The 17,839-nt window shown below is 40.2% G+C and overlaps 1 protein-coding gene across 2 annotated transcripts in view; it reads left to right on the top strand.

Annotated features, from left to right (window-relative positions):
* Positions 1–17,839, top strand: part of LOC100645554 (heparan sulfate glucosamine 3-O-sulfotransferase 5) — a 155,891-nt gene that overhangs the window by 41,716 nt on the left and 96,336 nt on the right. The window contains exon 3 of one of the 2 annotated variants that reach the window (XM_012320521.3): positions 13,647–13,658. The exons of the other annotated variant lie outside the window; for it this stretch is intronic. The gene's annotated coding sequence lies outside the window, so the exon portion shown is untranslated. The remainder of the gene's footprint in view (positions 1–13,646; positions 13,659–17,839) is intronic. 2 annotated transcript variants of the gene reach the window in all.

Here is a 17,839-nt window from a genome sequence, read left to right as displayed (position 1 = left end):
ATCTGTTGCTTAACCGATATCGCGTCGCCAGATGCGGAAGGATTAATAAAGAAAGAGTTATCGGAATACGCGATATTACACGTCTAATAAATTTCAAACTTTGCGTTTGGTTCGGACATTTCGATCTTATTTCCCTTGACGTTACTTTGTTTCTGCCAGGTAAATTTCATCGCGATCGTATCGTACGAGTGCACTCGTGGTTTCTATAAAACCATCTGTTGTGTTCGCGAATCGAATCGAGTGGATTTATCTGCTCCTCGATGTTCGAGTTAACTTCGATGATTCATATCGTTGACAAATTTTTCCTGGATCACTTGATCCGATAGGAAAATTTCGAATTATATCCCGGATTTTGTTGTACGAAAAACGTATAAATAATGCTTGCAAACTTAACTACAGCTCAAGAGTTCGAATAAAAGGAACCGCCGCCGTTTCTGATTCATAGCGTTTTTCATTTTCATAGTTATTTAACATACGCATTTTTATCATCGAGTTACGGTTATATCTCATAATAGGTTTGTTTGTTTGAAGTCGCTGGAATTGATATTTTCTACACAGTGATTATAGGTACATTTGTATTACGCGTTATGATTCATTTATTTTTGATACGATCAGCCAAACGAAATTATATTATATTACAGTTCATCTATCATGCGTATTTGCGCTGATATCAATTACGTCGATTATGAATTAAACAAATATGTATGACGTATGAAACGTTAATTAACAAATAGCCGTTATCTGTTAATAATTTCTATATTGAAAATCAAAATGAAAATTGTAGAATTTTCCCATGCTATCCTTGTCTACGTTGAACGTATGAGATTCAATTTTGTTAATTGTAGTATCGTGGACAAATGGCCTAAGAAATATCGGGTGAACCATAAACGATGTCGCGAGAAAGCCTAAGTGCTGACAGGCTCATCAATGTGTCGTCGGTCCTTCGTTCGAATAATTACTCGGAAAAGAGGCCTATGTGACCATGGCCACGAGCGGTTGCGTGGTGGTGGAGCTAAGGCAAAAGACAAAGGGATACTAAGGGACATAGACGAATTAACAGTCAGTGTCAGTGGAGAAGCCAGAGAGTGTGAATCGAGAATTCAGGGAGAGAGTGTTGCTAGCGTTGTCGAGAGAGTGTGGTCCGCGTGAGAGAGCGTTGGAACCGTGGTGACGAGAGTTGTAAATTAGCTATTTAATTGTCTTAGTTATAGCACATTACTGTATTTAGTTCACGTTAAACAACCATCGTTTTCTGTTTAATCCATTTTAAATAAATAAATAAATAAATAAAATTCTACATAATGATCTGCTAGCGATACTATTTTCGACATATATATTTGTAGAAGTTTGGTTGCCGATCGCGTCTGTTTATACGCACGTTGCGCTTCGTTAAACGTTGCAGTACGTTCCTTCAGGGCAAACTTTATAGGGCAGATAACGCTTTCATCGAGCAACGATTTCGAAATTCCTACCGGGATACTTTTTCTATTTTGAAAGTATGGGGTTAGATATCGTGGAGGATGAGCAAGTTGTATCTTCAACTTTACGCGTATATCTCTCCATCTATTTAGTCAGTTTATATAGTTTACAGTGTACCACGTGTACGATTGACACCGAGTGTTTCCCTTGAAACCGTTTCAATATTTCCGATAAAAGTCGTCTCGACAAGGTAGTCTATATCGAATCTACTATTTTATGAATGAGAATCTTTATATCGAACGTTCTCGTATTCGATGTATAGATTCAGATTCTGATCCAGGGATTTGGAGTTGCGCGTTATCGTCTTTGACGAAAGACCTTTGATTTCGCGAACGACGAAGCAGGGTAATTGACTCTAGCGAGATTCCATCGACCACTTCCCTATGAATCGAAACAACGATTTCTTAACGTCTTCGATACGGATATCAATGGTTGGTCATCCGCATCGCAAATGCTGTTTCCAGAATGGTTATGCGCCTTGACTGTACTTACGTTGAATTTGCACCAATGTTGCCATAACACAACGCTATGATTCGCTGCCTAACGTTTAAACTTTTCTTATATCTTTGTTTCTGTAGCGGGTATGCGCCGTATCAGAAAAGATCAGTTCTTAAATTTCTGTTACTGCTTCCAAGCAAACTAGCTCACCAGGTCCCGTTAAATCGCACACGCTTTTCTTCCGCTTTTTTTTCTTCTACTTTCTCCATCGAGAGTTTCTACTTGTGCAAACTCTTCCGAAGGTGGGATACGGGTCAATTAAAAACGCTACTTTTTCTTCTACATTGTTTCTAAGTCTTACGCGATATTTAGCGTAATTATCAGCGTGGCAAAAATATTTTGAAGGATTACGTTTCTTCGTTCAGCATATTACACATCGCGATAAAGAAAGTGACTCGCGTCTGACACAGTAGTTCGAGTCTCTTATAGTCAGACCGATATTTGCTTCGTTTGGTTTCTGCTCTCCGTAAGGTTCAGTATTTTATACTCTGCTGCGAGTCTGTCTTCTACACACAGCTGTGACTCTTTTTATAAATTCTTAATTCCACTTTTCAAGTAATTTCCGGCTAGAAAGCAATTTAACGCGCGTTCCATTCCCATCGAAGAACTTCTAATTCGGAATCTCAGGAGCCATGCACGGAGGATTACGGAGACTATCAGCCACGTGCCTCCTCCGTAAACCGATAATACGATAATCGAACAGACTCATCGTCAGAATCTCAATAATTATCGACCGGATATCGGTAATACAGAATCACGTGTGAAGTTTCCGGATTTTCAATTTCTTCGTTGAAAGTATTTTTGCAGCGACTGTGGAGACGAGTTCTTTTCTTTTTAGACAAAATTCACGCGTAAACGTGCATTTTCTCATTGTTTGACGATTTTTCGCCAAATCGTTCGACGAATCTTTTTTCGTGTACTCGAATGAGTTTCCTAAAAGATTGCTCGATCAACGAACTCTACTGCTCTCGCGCTATGTTCTTCTTGCTCGTTTGGTGTAAAAGCATCTTAACTCTGCGGCGTTCTTTCGGTCGTTATCGATCCAATCGTATTTTTCCAACGTTAGCAGGTATCTCAAGTTTGAAGTATGAAATGTCAAGGATCGTAGCGATGCGTTAAATTGTAACGAGCGTACTCGTAAAAGTTACAATATTCCAGTGCAAACATAAATAGCTCATTGAGAGCAGGGTACAGCATAGTTTTCTTAGATTCGCTGCATGCAAGTTGCTTCGAAGTACGTTCGTTGCAGACTATGGTTACAGCCCAGTTATGCTCTTGCTGAATCTGCGATCTCTCGAGCCGAGGAGAATTATTCCGGATTTGTTATTCCTTTTGTTATTCTTGTGTTGTCAAATCTCCACTCGCTGCCACGACATCGTTTAAATTCACACGGATTTTTCTCCCATATCGCCGTTTGGCTTCCCTGATTAACTTGGATCATGCGACTCGCATTTGTAGTACCACGAACTTGTATTGCGCTTGTTGACATCTTTTTCGTATTAGGATCTGTAGCTTCAGAAATTCGGTGCAACAAATTTCGTAAAGTACGCGCTCGTTCGTTAGATACGTGCTTTTTCTATGTGAACATTCTGCATTTATACTTATATATATTGTTGACAATCGTGGATCTTAATCGCCGAAATAAAAGTAAAGGAACATTAAAGTTACACTTAGAATTCATATTAAAATAGTTTTAGATTTATTTGATAAACGATTTCCAGGATCTTCGTCGATATAAATTTGCACGCGTCTCAGCGCTTTCTTTGTCTCACCATCTTCCATGTCACACTGCCAACCGAACAGTTACATTCATCTGTTTTTCGAGACGCTGTGCACACACGTACTTCCATACACTCATATTCACATACGTGTGCCACTACTACGCGGCTAATCTAGTCTAGCACACAAAATTATACATATCTCAATATATATATGTATTCCATGGCAGGAAACGTGCTAAAGAGCTAAACGAATGCAACATTAACGTCGAATTAACTTAACGATACAGGCGTTCATGCGAGTGAACACGATCGAACGATTATCGTTCGCTAGTTGTTCGCCTGTTAACGTCCGCTCGGACACCATAAATTCAGGTTTGAAAAAGGGCCAACTTCCGTCGTCGAAGTTTTTTTTTCTGGCAGAGAGAGAGAGAAAAAGAGAGAGAGAGAAAGAGATAGCAATTTCAAAGTATCGATCGTCGACATCTCGATTCAGCCGTGACGAAATCGCCAACATTCGTCAGGCTTCGGTGAAACGTATTCTGACGAAGTTTCGCGACGACACGTCCACTCCGCTGGACTTTTTGATTTATCGTTCAATTTCCTTTTGCATGCACGTGCGCATGCACGAACGTGTCTCTTATTCGATTAAACGCCAGCTCCGCGTATTATCGTACTTTATTAACCATGCTCTTTGTCCCTTCGCTTTCCCTTTTCGTTTCCGCGTCTGATTACGCTTAATCGTTCCAGGAAGACATCCGAAGAAAGTTAAGTGGCAATCGTACTTACAGCCAATTACGAAAGTCTACATATACTTGTCGAATTTTGCATATCTGATGCACCGAAGAAATTAAGAACTTCGTTACGAGATTATTTATACTCGCGTGTCGGTACAATTGTTATTAATGGTATTTCTAAAAGCAATTAATTAAAGAAATTAAAACGTTTATCCGACAAATATCTAGAGACAAAATTACGACGCCTTTAATTTTCCCAAACACCAAGCAAATACTATTTTTATGGTTTCAAGTAGATACTATAGTCGTATTCAATAATTTATTATTTTCGCGTTGCATTCTATATCTTCCCCTTTTTCCTTATTCATTTTCTTATCAAAGATGAAATCGCGAATAAATTGCGTTAAATTTCAACGATACGTGTCTTAATGTATCAACGGAATTAATGGAATAATTGTTTGTATTATAATGTCTAATACCTAAAAGGCGTATATAAACTTTTACGGCTGTCTGTATATCGTCTAAGCTTCTCGCTCTTATTTATTTAATCCATCTACGCGACAATTTTTATAGATCGACATGGACAGTCCTGCCATAGTCTAAGTTTAGAAGTTTCGTTTAATTCAGTCTGCAAGCACATAGATCGATTTACAGTCTCTCGATCGTTAACCACAGTCGGAAGGAGACCGATAGAAATATTTCGCTTCTGATGGCACGGAAACCTGCGATGGCAAGCGCGAGGCGACATAACGATAGCGAAATGGTCTCGTTGCAGAACGGTATAAGTGGCAGCGGTGCACCTTAATGTCGTTTGTTTCGAGAGTGATTTTCCAGGTACTCGAATTTCTTGCGAAAGTGAAATAAACAAGTTGGCGGAGTTGGGAAGTTCGGAGAACTCGAGGCCAGGGTGGTTTGGCGGTTTGATTGGTTTTATTGGGAAAATTGACATAGTTCAAAACACGAAAGTTCGATTAGCGTAAACATGGAAAACTCGACTGCTTTAAAAGTTCCGACGCGCGATCGACTTTAAGGCACGAGTCGTTCAATTCAAACGATTGAATATTTTTATTCTCTAATTTCTTCTCGCAACTGGAACAGCTTTAACGTACACGGATAAAACGGCGTCGTAATAGTAGTAGAAATACAAAGTTAATCGTCGGTAGTTTGCGAATGAGGCAAGTTTTTCGCGTTGTTAACACGATGTTTAAAGAGGAACGATAACGGAGGCGTGTGTGGTCGCGTGGGTGAGAGATGGTTGTTGGAGAATATACACGTCCCTGGGTACATACGTAGATAGACGTCCTCGAGGATGGACAGGGTATGGCAAGCGAGAATTCAGAGTGAACTTTTAGAGAGCACAGCAAGCAGGACGAACGTGCAGTGAGTTTGGAATTTTAGAGTACAGTACGCGGTGAATCGGTTGTTTTCATATTTATCTTATTGTTGACAGCTTACGGTGAATAGACGGTACATAAATGTAACTTGGCGCGGTAACTTGATAACGTTGCACGAATAATAAATTCATTACACAGGTACGGAAGATTTACATATCCTTCGGTACAAAGTCGATCGGTAGATTACGACAAATACGTCGACGATGGATCGACACACGAATTAGGCATAGGTTTTACCATCTTTCGAGTGACGCGCTTTGATCCAGTCGAATCAGAATGTTCAATTAGTCAGGAGGAGAAGCCAATTACGCGAAATTACGCGTACCCATGCGTTTGTCGATCATTGAGTTTTCGAAATGAGACGAAGCTTGATAGACGCCAGTTCCAATTTCCCGTGATACGGGATAAACGATGTACGGTTGCATGTTTACGAAGATGAGGTATTACACGAGTGAAATTTCGCGATTAGCTTCGCTGTAACGGCTACGCAGGATGACTCGTGCAATATCTTTCCAACGGAATCAATTTCCGACTCTGTGATCGTATAAAGCGCGCAAGGCCAACCACGTGCTACCGTGCTGCGTCACGAGCCGAAAATCACCGCACGATTTCTTCGTGATCCTTTATAGATTGACTATGCACAAAAAGGTTGTCTTATGGAAGATGCGAAATAAAGAAGCTACCCGTGTGTCAATGAAAAATACGCGTTTGAAAAGATCCAACGGGCGTTTTCACGAATAAGATACGAACGTTGGAACGAAGTAGAAATGTTCGTATTTGCGAGTGTTTTGGGATGAATGCGTCTTTGCTTCGTCTCTTTTAAGGACACTAATTGCGTGGGAAACGCGATTTTAATCGTTGTCCAACGAGAAGCAGACGATCACGCGACAACCTTGATGGTAACTATGATCGTAATACGTGCACGCACTTTCATCGTATTACGGTCATTGATCATAGATACGAATTGATAAATGGCTCTAAAATGCGAGTACGAAGAGTTGGAAGAATATTATTACTGTCATTACGGGGTCGAGGTATCGCGTTTCAATGTCACGATCGCTATCGTTATCGTTATCGTCAAGGTCGACGATAAATTTGGCACTTGTTACAAGGTAGACATTATACGGTCGTTACGAAAAGCATTGTGTTTGTTACAGCATTTATATACTGATTAATTAGTCTCAAATGTAGCAGTACCCTTATACGACTGTGAAAATTCGATACATCGAAAGTGGAATATAGAACCTGCCGAGAGAAAACGATTCGTCGAAATGTTAATGGTACGCGCAAAGTACCATTTTCCGCGATCATCGTGCGTACATTAGGTTCGAGCGTATTTAATATAAATCATTCGTTCGTCGATATAAACACGTTTATGAGATACGATCGAGATGAACAAGCAGACGATTGGCAAAAAGATTACGATGGGTCTGTTGGACGCGTCTTTTAACGAGATTCTTCGCATTCCATACGGTCGTTTATCAATCAATGTCCGATATACCACGTATCCGTAGTTTGTCGTAATTAACACGTTCGATACCGATTGAGTTTTCGTTATCTGCTCTTCGCACACGCTGTTAACGCACGCTGTTAACACGGCTCGCGACATTGCCAGGGATACTGGCGTTTTCCCCCTAAACTCTACGTTTGGAAATTTCGTTGTCTATCACCGTCGTAGGAAAGCGTCGCGGGCCTGGAATTTCCAATGATAAGAAGACCCGTAAGGAATACTCGTGACGTTTCAGTGGCAAGAGAATTTATGGACAAACAAAATCTGAAAGGAGACGCGCGTTTCGGTAGAACTCGATTCATTCGCCGATTCCATTTGCCACAACGAAATTTTAGTTAGTCGTGGAACACAAGCGTTTCGACTAACTCGGTTATTCGGTCAACTCGGAGAAATTTCGTCAACTTTATCGTTGCAAGGACTGGAGGAGATTCGCATCTTTTACGCCCGCATATTTGACTAGTAGCAGTTGCGGCAACGGATATTTCACGAATCTCGCGTCTCCGCCGTGCCACGCTTCCTATTTGAAACAGCTGCGCTATATATTCGCGTCGATATAGCACGAAAGCTCGAAAGGTCCATTTATCTTGGCGCACACGCTATATGACGAACGCGAACGGTCCGTGTGTATGCGAAGGATCTGTTCCTTGGTCGTTGTTCTCGCCGTTTTATTTCCTATTCGAGTAAAAGAAATTGGATTAAGAGCGACTACGAGCACGGTTCGACCAACGCGCGACTCTAGCCTCGAATAAATCTAAACTATGCCAGATATTGGATAGACGAAAGTAATTCGCGAATAAGATTATAGCAAAGTATTTGAAGATTTCGTGTCATAAAAGCTTAAACCTCATCGACGATGAACATTTTCCGATTCTTTCCTCGACGAGGCCTGATACATAGCGATGGATATCGATTAAATAGATTCGAATCTTTCTTATGTATTTAAAAAAGAGGAGCGCTACTTTGAAGTGGAGTGCAGATTAAACGCGACATATGCCACTTGAATATCAACATTTTTCATCTTTCTTGACATTATCAATATTATATTATATCTTGTTTTCTGTTCTGTTATACCTTGTTCTCGTTATTCCTCGTATACTTGTACGTTCTTTTTTTCCTTTTTCTATCTATCATCTATTTATTATTCTACTTTCTGTCCCCAAAGTTCATCTTTTGCATCTATGGGGGTTTATCCTGTGAAAGTAAATAAATAAATATTCGAATCCTTTATGAACAGGATTTATTAGGTTGTCCGAAAAGTTTCTTTCGTTTTATGAGGAAATAATAGACGCACAACGTTTTTTGTCTTATATTATTTTCTCGAATTACGTACCATCCATTTCGTTCTGTCGAAATAAACACCGCGACATTTCGCAGACCTGGTTTCACGTTTGTGCGAAGGTACACTGTTGCAAAAGACACGTTTGCGAAAGAAAGACACTTTCCGGACAACCTAATACCTGAAAAATGAAAAGTACACTGCCAAGCAGAATCGAACATTGGTCGAATATAGGTTTGAAAGTTTATGCGAATCTTACCAGAAATTCTACAACTTCGTAAAACCATGTTTCTCATTTCTGTGATTCTTACATCGAAACTCGCGAATACTCGTCCCGACGTTCGAAAACAGTTTGCGATGATGGAATACTTCGCAAGCGTAGCTGTTAATAAACCGTCATATATTACGAGTAATATTGGAATTTTGTGAAGTAAAGCTTGGATATCGGATTTGGTTCGGATTTGTCGAATTTGATCCCATTACTGCCGATACATACGTTGTGTCACCGATAACAACGTTCCTTTCGAGGTAACGCGGCTGAAGTAAACGGTTCGCTAGACGATCATCGAAATCGATACCGTGTAACGTGTTAATTGCCGATCGGCCGAATCGGACCAAGTTTCGGATCTGGGTCAATTGGCTGCGCTCGCCAAGTCTGTATATTCGCGCGAGCTTTCGATGCTGCGACGCGTCGAAAGGGTCCCTGTTTAAATATTGCAAAATATACGGCGAGAAACGTGTCTGTCGAACGAGCACAGCGCAAGTTTCTCCTCCTCTCGCGTTCCTCGCCAATTTGCAAAATATCGAAAAATCGACTCCACATCGTTTGTCCCATCTTATCCCAGATTTGTCGCTTTAAACACCTTTTAAGTCGTTCGCGTTCTCGTTTGACTCTCTGGCTTGTTCGATTTGTTTATCGTCGTTGCCGATATACCTGCTAGGTCCTTCGACCTTTTCCTTGCGGAAAATCTGTTTTTATTACGATCGAATTTCGCGGAACTCGATAATTGGCGCGTAACAGCTGACAGTAAGGCAGTCGAGAATGAGCAGTCGAGTGGTACGGTGGTATTGTATCGTATTGGTTCGTATCGTGTTGTATGTATGTATATATGTTATTACTATTATTTGCACGTAAATATATACTACGCGTTGTAAGTATTTGGACACTCTGTAACGTTAGCTTAAATCGAATGCTTTCAAGCGGCTCTCATTTTTCAATTATTTTACTTCAAATCTGTTTATTCGCGGGTCCCTTATAATATAAGTTTAAGTAAACGAAGTCTAATTTATTAAAGTTTTGCAATAATCCTAACGAGTAGCGTAAATTACTAGGTTGTCCCAAAAGTGTATATTATCTGTATTATATCATTAGGGCTAGTCAAAGTTATTACAATTAAATTCAATAAGATATAATTGTAATAACTTTGACTAGCCCTAATACTTACAACCGACAGTGTATACTCCATACAGTGGATACTCGAAATACGCCGAAAAATATAAAAGAATTCTTCGTTGAGAACATTTCGAGGAGCAAGCAGAACCTCGATGGGCCTGTCGTTTCTTTATGAACCGAGTATCAGCCGATTAAATTTCTTTGCAATTTATCGATGAAATGCAAGTACACGGGTATCACGGAGCATTACAATTTTCCATTGTGGCCATACAGTGTGCTTTACGAGGGGATCTGCGAAGAGTATTCGGTTTAACACGGCTGGTACGTGAACGTCTGGAATAGAATTTGCGAACAACATTATTGCGGCTCGCTGTACGTATATCCGGAAAATCCTCTCGTAGCTGTCCGGGTTAGAAACGGTGTAATCGTTAAGAGCACGCGTATACGTGCGTGTACGTGCAAGTGGAACGCGGATATCGGAGATTCGAATCGACACTTGCCCCGTTTCATCGCGAAACGCCATGGCACGGAGTGACGTTTCTATCTAAGCCCGTGTAACGTTCTTCCTAGGGCTGCGATAGGCAACACCGAAATTACGGTTGCAACGCGAGAAATATAATATATCGCATCGGTCGTGTCTATCACGACTCGATCGTGAACTCGTTCCCTTTTCGACCATACGCGTCGTATCGAATGTTACTTTTTACCAATTTTCTACACGTCCGATTGTAACGCGGAGCGAAAAGACGATGAAAAGAAACACGGGAATCGACGAAGAAGCGAATAACGGGGATAGTGGACTGGCTGGTGAACGTGTTTCGACGCATACTGTAGACAATTTTTATGTTCGTATCGTACCATGTGTTATATAAGAAATAGTGAAATTTCATTAGCGCCGTAACAAGGCACCACTGTTGTCCGAAAATTGCATAATAGAAATTACAAGATATTTATTGGAAATATATGTATATCTAGTAATATGTACAGTATGAATAGCTGGAAGCACGTTAAGTACGACGCCACTGAATATCGAGATTTATTAATGAATGATCGACCGTTTAAACGCTTCTGTCATCCTCGCGTATCTTGCAATTTTCACATGTATTTTCAGATTCGTTCCATGCTTTACAAATCGACGATACAGTCTCGAGTCTCGTTACGATGCTGATGAAATTTCAAAATGTTTAGCATATCACACGTAATATATTCATAAAGTGTGTCTGCAAGTGTTTGAATACTTTCGTGTATAATAGAAGGACAGTATCTCCTCTGTACGACATGGATCGATAGAATTTTTAATTAGTGGATCTCGTTGGTGTTTGCGATGGATAAAATCGAATCCTAAAACAGAAAATATCGAAATAACGAGGGAGCGTGGAACGGAGTAAAAACGGTCGTAATAATCGCAAACAGGGATTCTAGCGTTAATTTCGTAAACTACAATCGCGGCCGATCGAAAAAAAAAAAAGAAATACAAAATTTCGTTCCGTAGCGAAACACCTGCGAACGATCGACCTAATTCCATCGGTGCAATTGACCACGTGAAAAATTAGTTTATCGTTGTATCCTCTTCGTCGGGGTTAGTTCCGCTGGCCTTGATCCGATGTCATCTTCCTATTCCGACCATGTTGGCAAACGCTATTACGTGATATTGCACGAACCGAATGCAGGGTCGATTGAATTAATCGAAGAACTTACATTACCGTCGAAGTTTCGAGCAAGGTCGCTTGCCAATTTATTTCAAGACCCGTGTGTTTAGTCCGCTCGTCCCTGTCGGTTACGTCGAATAAAAGAAATCACTGTCGACGTTAAACGTTCATCCGGCTTCTGTATTTTAATATTATAAGAGGCTCCGAGTGGAAAAATTAAGGGAGACGGGTGTAAATAATATTTTAATCGATAGAAAACACGTGTCAAAATTCGACGATTGAGAATCGACGATCGAGTCCCGTTGAGAATGTCATGGACGGAAGATACGAAGATCGTGCGTCTGCGGAGATACAGCTCGTACACGGCTCGAAGGCAGGCACCATCGGTCCGTAAAAAAGAGAAATTGCAACAGTGAAACGTCAGGGACTGGTAGGATCGGTGGGTAAAATACGACACGATATCTCTCATCGTGCGAAGGACTGCCGTAGGCGGCACTTTTCAAGAAGCTCTCGTCATGATAGCAGAGGAGAGTCGCGGCTTCGTTCGCGAGACTCTCTTTTCGTCGTTCACGGACTTTCCCTTAAAATTCTTTCTCTCCTATTTATCGCGATTTCGCGTTGTCCTCCCTCGGGAAAAATTACAGAGGAGCCAACGTGACTACGTTGCCTCTTTGTTCGTTCGCTTTTCGTTTCACGCGGATACGACGTCGCTGCTACTGCAGCCGCTGCAACCCGAGAGGAATAAATCGTTGGCTCGTGTTTCGTTCTATCAGGACGCGATAGAATCGATGAATGAATATACTCGATACACGCGTCGACTCAACGGCGCTCGCCGTTATCGAGTTGACGAACGGGGTCTATGTCTTGTACGTGTGCTATGAAATCGCATTTTTAGTAGGCTGTTAAGATGCATCGGATAGATAAGATTTATAACGCGGATTCAAGGATCCCCGGATTTTCGGAATAGGCGTTCGTTCATCGTTTCGCGCCGACGTTTTCACATCGAGTTGCTTTCTAAAGGCTTTCTCGTATTTTATACGTGTACGTACAATACAGTCGTTACAAAAAGATTCGTACGCCGTTGTATTTATTATAGCGTTGATATATCGATTGATCGAGTCCAAGTATATCGAGTTCCGTGCTTTCATACTTTCATACGATAAGAAAATTTAATGCCACGAATACGAAACGTGGGACGTAATGAAAAATGTAAGGTGCGTGTACGTACAAATACTTTTCCTAGCTATTTTATCTTTGACGCGATTTTTCATCGAAACGTTCGAGAAATAATTATAATAACAGTTTAAATCTTTTATTTCGAGGATATAACTAATCGGGAAAAATAACGAACAGTATAAATTCCGTAATAAATTAGCGCAAGAGTGGTGTGCACCGTGCGTGCTATCGGTTACACGGCTGAAATGCAATTAACTTCAACTTCAACTTGTGGTATCGTGGCAACTGCTTCGCGTATGCCGTTTCAATGTAAACTTCTCGCAAAGTGGCATCGTAGAATGGGTAATCCGTATGTGCGATTTAGTTACAAATCGGTTGAACGTATTTAATGAAAGCTATTTGATTTTGAGTATTTATAATAACGCCTGTGTCAAATTGCTAGTCGATCGATAAATCGCGTAGTCGATAATTTAAAGAAACTGCAAACTGTTTAAAGGAAAAATTTATGCAGCCATCTACATAAAAGTAATTTTATATTTTCGCGTGTAAAATAGCGTTGTAGATTTTTCAACTTTTAACGCGTGTTGGAGGATACGCTTTATCAAAGGAAGTTGTAACGTAAATGAATCCTGTTTACGACGTTACGCGAGTTTAGAAAAGGAAATGCCGTAGCGAACGCAATTAAAACTACTTGCTTAGCGAGTGATACGAGTATTTGAAATTTTAAACGTAAACAAATGCTAATGGGGCTCTACGAACTTCCGAAATGTAATTACCATCTTTTTTTTACAAGCACGCTTCGCTCGTTTGTTTCAGCCGGATGACAAGGTAAAGCACGAACACACACGGTAAACTTTGAATCGAACCTGCAACTAGACTCGACTATGGAAGAAATCGCATGGAACTTCATATTGTAAATATCGAGAATAATATTCCAGAACGAACTTCGCCACACGAATTTTCCTTTCGTTTCTGAATTTTTTCGCCTTCCTATATCATGCCAAACGCCCAACTCAAATAACACTGATTTCTTTCTTTCATTTACACTTCTTATCAGTGATCAATGGAACTTGGTATTTCCATTCTACGGGCTACGATCTCAGAATCAAACACGATTCTCTATCTGTTCTTTTTGCGAACAAGCTTCGCAAATGTCTCCGGAGTTCGAATCTCGGTATTACCTTCCTTTTCGTAATGTTCTTCTTGTTTTTCCTTCGAGTCCTTGAAAGGGTATTCCGTTTGGTTTCTTCTTGGCGGAATAACGCGAACATGTTTATCCAGTCGGCATGAATCAACCGATTACGGTAACGAAATTCTAATAAATTCCATCGATCCAAAGTCGTAAGAAAATTAACGTTTTCGGGTGAAAATTACACAGGGCAGCACATTCGTGCGTTCTTTCCAGGGAAGTTGGAGTACCACGGGTCGACAGCGTCGTTCGTCGACGAGACAAAAACTATGAATTTGTTTAACCATGGCGAGAGTTAATTTTATCGCGTGCGCGTCAGAAACGTGGAATTTAAGGGGTCGAGTACCGTTAGTTTGGCGTGTAAGTAGAAACTCGTTGGTTTACTGTAAACTACAACGTAAATGGGATCGGATATACGCGTTGGTAAGATCTGGCAAAATACAGAAGAACTCGAAGGAAACAAGTATGAGAAGAACTTTGGAGTGTCGAAGCTCGACTGTTGCCAATTATCAGCCGAAAATGAAACTTTAATACGAAGTAAGAAAAACAGGTTCTAGTTTCCTTAATTGTGTATTAAAATCAGCGGAAGAGACGTTCCGATTCGTTCTATTGATTTAACGTTATACTCGGAGTGTATCGTGAAGACTGGAACATGGATGACTACGCAAATTCATACTTTTGAGAAGATGATTAAAAAAGTAGAATCTTGCTGGATAATTGTGTTATCTATCAAGCACTATAGATAATGTTGTACTTTGCATATTTCATATATCTTTGCACATTACGTATGTTCAATTTTCCACTTTCCAGTTTCCTGTAAATACGTGCAAATCCGCAGCTCAACTTGACGAAAACGTATCCAATGAAAACCATCAGAAATAGTAGAAAAAGAGGAAAAGAATGTATTGGGTTGGCAACTAAGTGATTGCGGATTTTGTCAATACCAACTAATGACAAAATCCGCAATCACTTAGTTTCCAACCCAATACATTCGTACGTTGCAGAAAAACTACGAAACTGGCGAGACAATAAAGCTCATAATTCGCCAATAATTTCATCCACGAAATGGAACGAAACTAACTCGACCAAACATCTGCAAAGTCAATTTCACTGTGTTCTAGCTTCCACTCCTATCAAACCTGGTCGCGACATGTCTCGTTTAAAACGATAGGAGCCGCCGGATTGCGTATAATAAAATTATTTTGTTTCCAGAGACAGGACGTGCACACGTTTACTACTCGACTATGTAGAGGTTACTCACATTGTAATACGAAGTTCGAAGGCAAACGATCGAAAGCGTTAGGAGTATCTTGATGTGGCGTTTGCGTAATGGTTATGAGCGGAGCCCGTTTCTCTATAACGATTTATAATCACTCGTATTAATATTTTCATTAACGAAAACTGAAGACTAATTAGAACGGGGCAATTTATCAATGTAGCAAATATACGGCATTCGAGCATTGCACCTCGCGTTTTGCGCTCGATCAATCTTCATTAATTATGCCATCAGTTTACATCGTCAGCTACGTTACGTATCGTGTTAGCCGAACGAGTAATTAATTTTGCCAACATTCTCCGATGTTTTACATACAAATCGTGCTCGTTTTTGTACTCGTTAAGTGTCGTACATTCGCAGATTCAGTGTAAATTATGGTACTCGTCGTTTAAAAAGTTTGCCTGTAGGAAAAAGTTTCGAAATCTCGGATTCGTCGAATAACACTCTTACGATTATCGTTGTTCGATGTAGAAATTGCCAAGGCAGAGCTAGAACATCGGCGAATTGGAGTAGCGTGAAGAACGAAATTAAAAAGTATAAGAAAAAGAAAGGGAATCACGCGGATCTTAGTAAACGATTTCGTGGAATTCTGTTTAAACTGGCGTTTCTTTGCAACAACGATGGTTCTACCGGCAAATTATTTAATTCCCAGATCGACAACTCGGTAATTGTTTTCGCATGTTTGCCAGCATGCTATAGCGTGGTCGGTAGGAGGACCGGCTTTGTGTCCGGGTTTAGCACGCTTGTCCGTAATTAATTTTGCTCGTCAAACAATCGACAAGCTTCTACTTTAATCGCAAAAAAAAGAAGAGAAAAGAAGAAAATAAATCGCGTTTATGCATGCCGTTCGAAAGCGGAATTGCCACGCGGTCTCGAGCATCGTGGCAATTGCGGCTACTTACGTACTTACTGCAACCACTAAAGATCTCGTTGTACGCTTTTCTCTGGCATCTTTATCGCTGTATAATTTTCAAGTGACGAGAGCCAAGAACTAAGAGACGACGGTCGTTTTGTTAAAGAAATTTCGTGCGTATCGTTGGAACGGGTACAAACCAAGTTATGCGGCTTGATGATAGTCGACCTGAGTCTTAGAACCGATCTCGTTCATGTAAAGTAGAAAAACGTGCCTTAATTACGCTTTGTTCGTGCCGTAAAGCTAAGATCACGGAGGAAATAACGTTCGTTTTCGAATTTTTTGTTGAGAAGAAAAATGATCTCGTAAAGCGTCGAGCAAAGCGTTTTCTTTCTTTTTTTTTTTTTTTGCTTTTCAAGTAGCCACGTTTTTGCCATGTTGATTGTCGCGTCCCGTAATTGAACAGTACCGTTTCTAGTAGAATAGATTCTCTTTATTTCACGGGGATGATGCTTGTACGGTAATAGCGTAATTCAAAGAGATGCACCGAAGTGGAAAAGCTCATAGCACGTAGAAAGACGAGAGGCAGACGGACGAAAAAAGAGATAAAAATCGAAAGAAGAGAAAAAAGAAGACTCTTGGCGCGCTTGGCAGCGTTCGCGCTCTATGTCGCTAAATCAGATGAATAGCTTCAATTAAGATACTTCCTCCGACGGACCGCGTCTTTTTAGATGCCGTGGAAATTTTAAAAAACATGTTTTGCAGCTTCTTAATTAAAGGGATTAGTATCAACGAAATCAACGAGTCATCCTATAGCGTGTTGATATTTGGCAAAGTTGTTTGAACATTCGACGAACATTTTCGAAAGTATTTTCACGTTTTTTCACGTTCGTTATAATTTATATCGTGCGAGCACCTCGTATGTCCGTTCATTCGCTTGGCCACCGTTTCTAACACCTTATCTTTATTTCCTGTAATACGCAAACAAAAGCAGTTAAAACTCGAAGGAACAATACGAGGATGAAAACAAGCTTACGAAGTAGAGCTTTCTGCATAATCTTATGAATGCGGTATTTTGTGTAAATCTGAAATATTTTACATATTTAACTGGTTCTAGTATTTACATATTTAACTCGTATTAGTATTTACATATTTAACTCGTATAGTTGGATGCTACGTTAGAAACATCTCTCTCTCTCGCTGCTTCGTCTCTTCCTTTCTTCTTATCGAACAGAATTGGATTCGTCGAGCTCTTTAATTCCGTACTTTATGTTCGTGACTTATTTTTACGATATTATCGAACAAAATGAACATACTCTTACAGGCAAGCAATACAGACGAAAGAATATATCGTACGTTCCGTAAGACAAGTGGAAAAACATATCGAGCGAGGAACAAGTTATAAACAATCGGTTTAGAAACGATAGAGGCTCGTTCTGAAAGTCGTCTTACTAAATGAAACTGTTATCAATTAACAAGATCGTTACGCCGAAGTTAATTACTTTACGTTCAAATATTTCGCAAAATCTTGTCAGCTATCGAGGAATTATCTTCTGATTCTCACCGGTTACTTGTCCATCGATGCAATATATCGCAAACGACTGTATAACTAGCCAACTTCGGCGAGTTCGCAAGCTTTCCAAATCTGTACACGAATAACTTGGAAACTTGGAAGCTTTTTAAGTTGGAGA

This window comes from Bombus terrestris, chromosome 3 (assembly GCF_910591885.1).
Source record: "Bombus terrestris chromosome 3, iyBomTerr1.2, whole genome shotgun sequence".
In the NCBI taxonomy this organism is placed as follows: Eukaryota; Metazoa; Arthropoda; class Insecta; order Hymenoptera; family Apidae; genus Bombus; species Bombus terrestris.
Note: the sequence above shows the minus strand (reverse complement) of the source record. Positions and strands in the feature narration are given on the sequence as shown.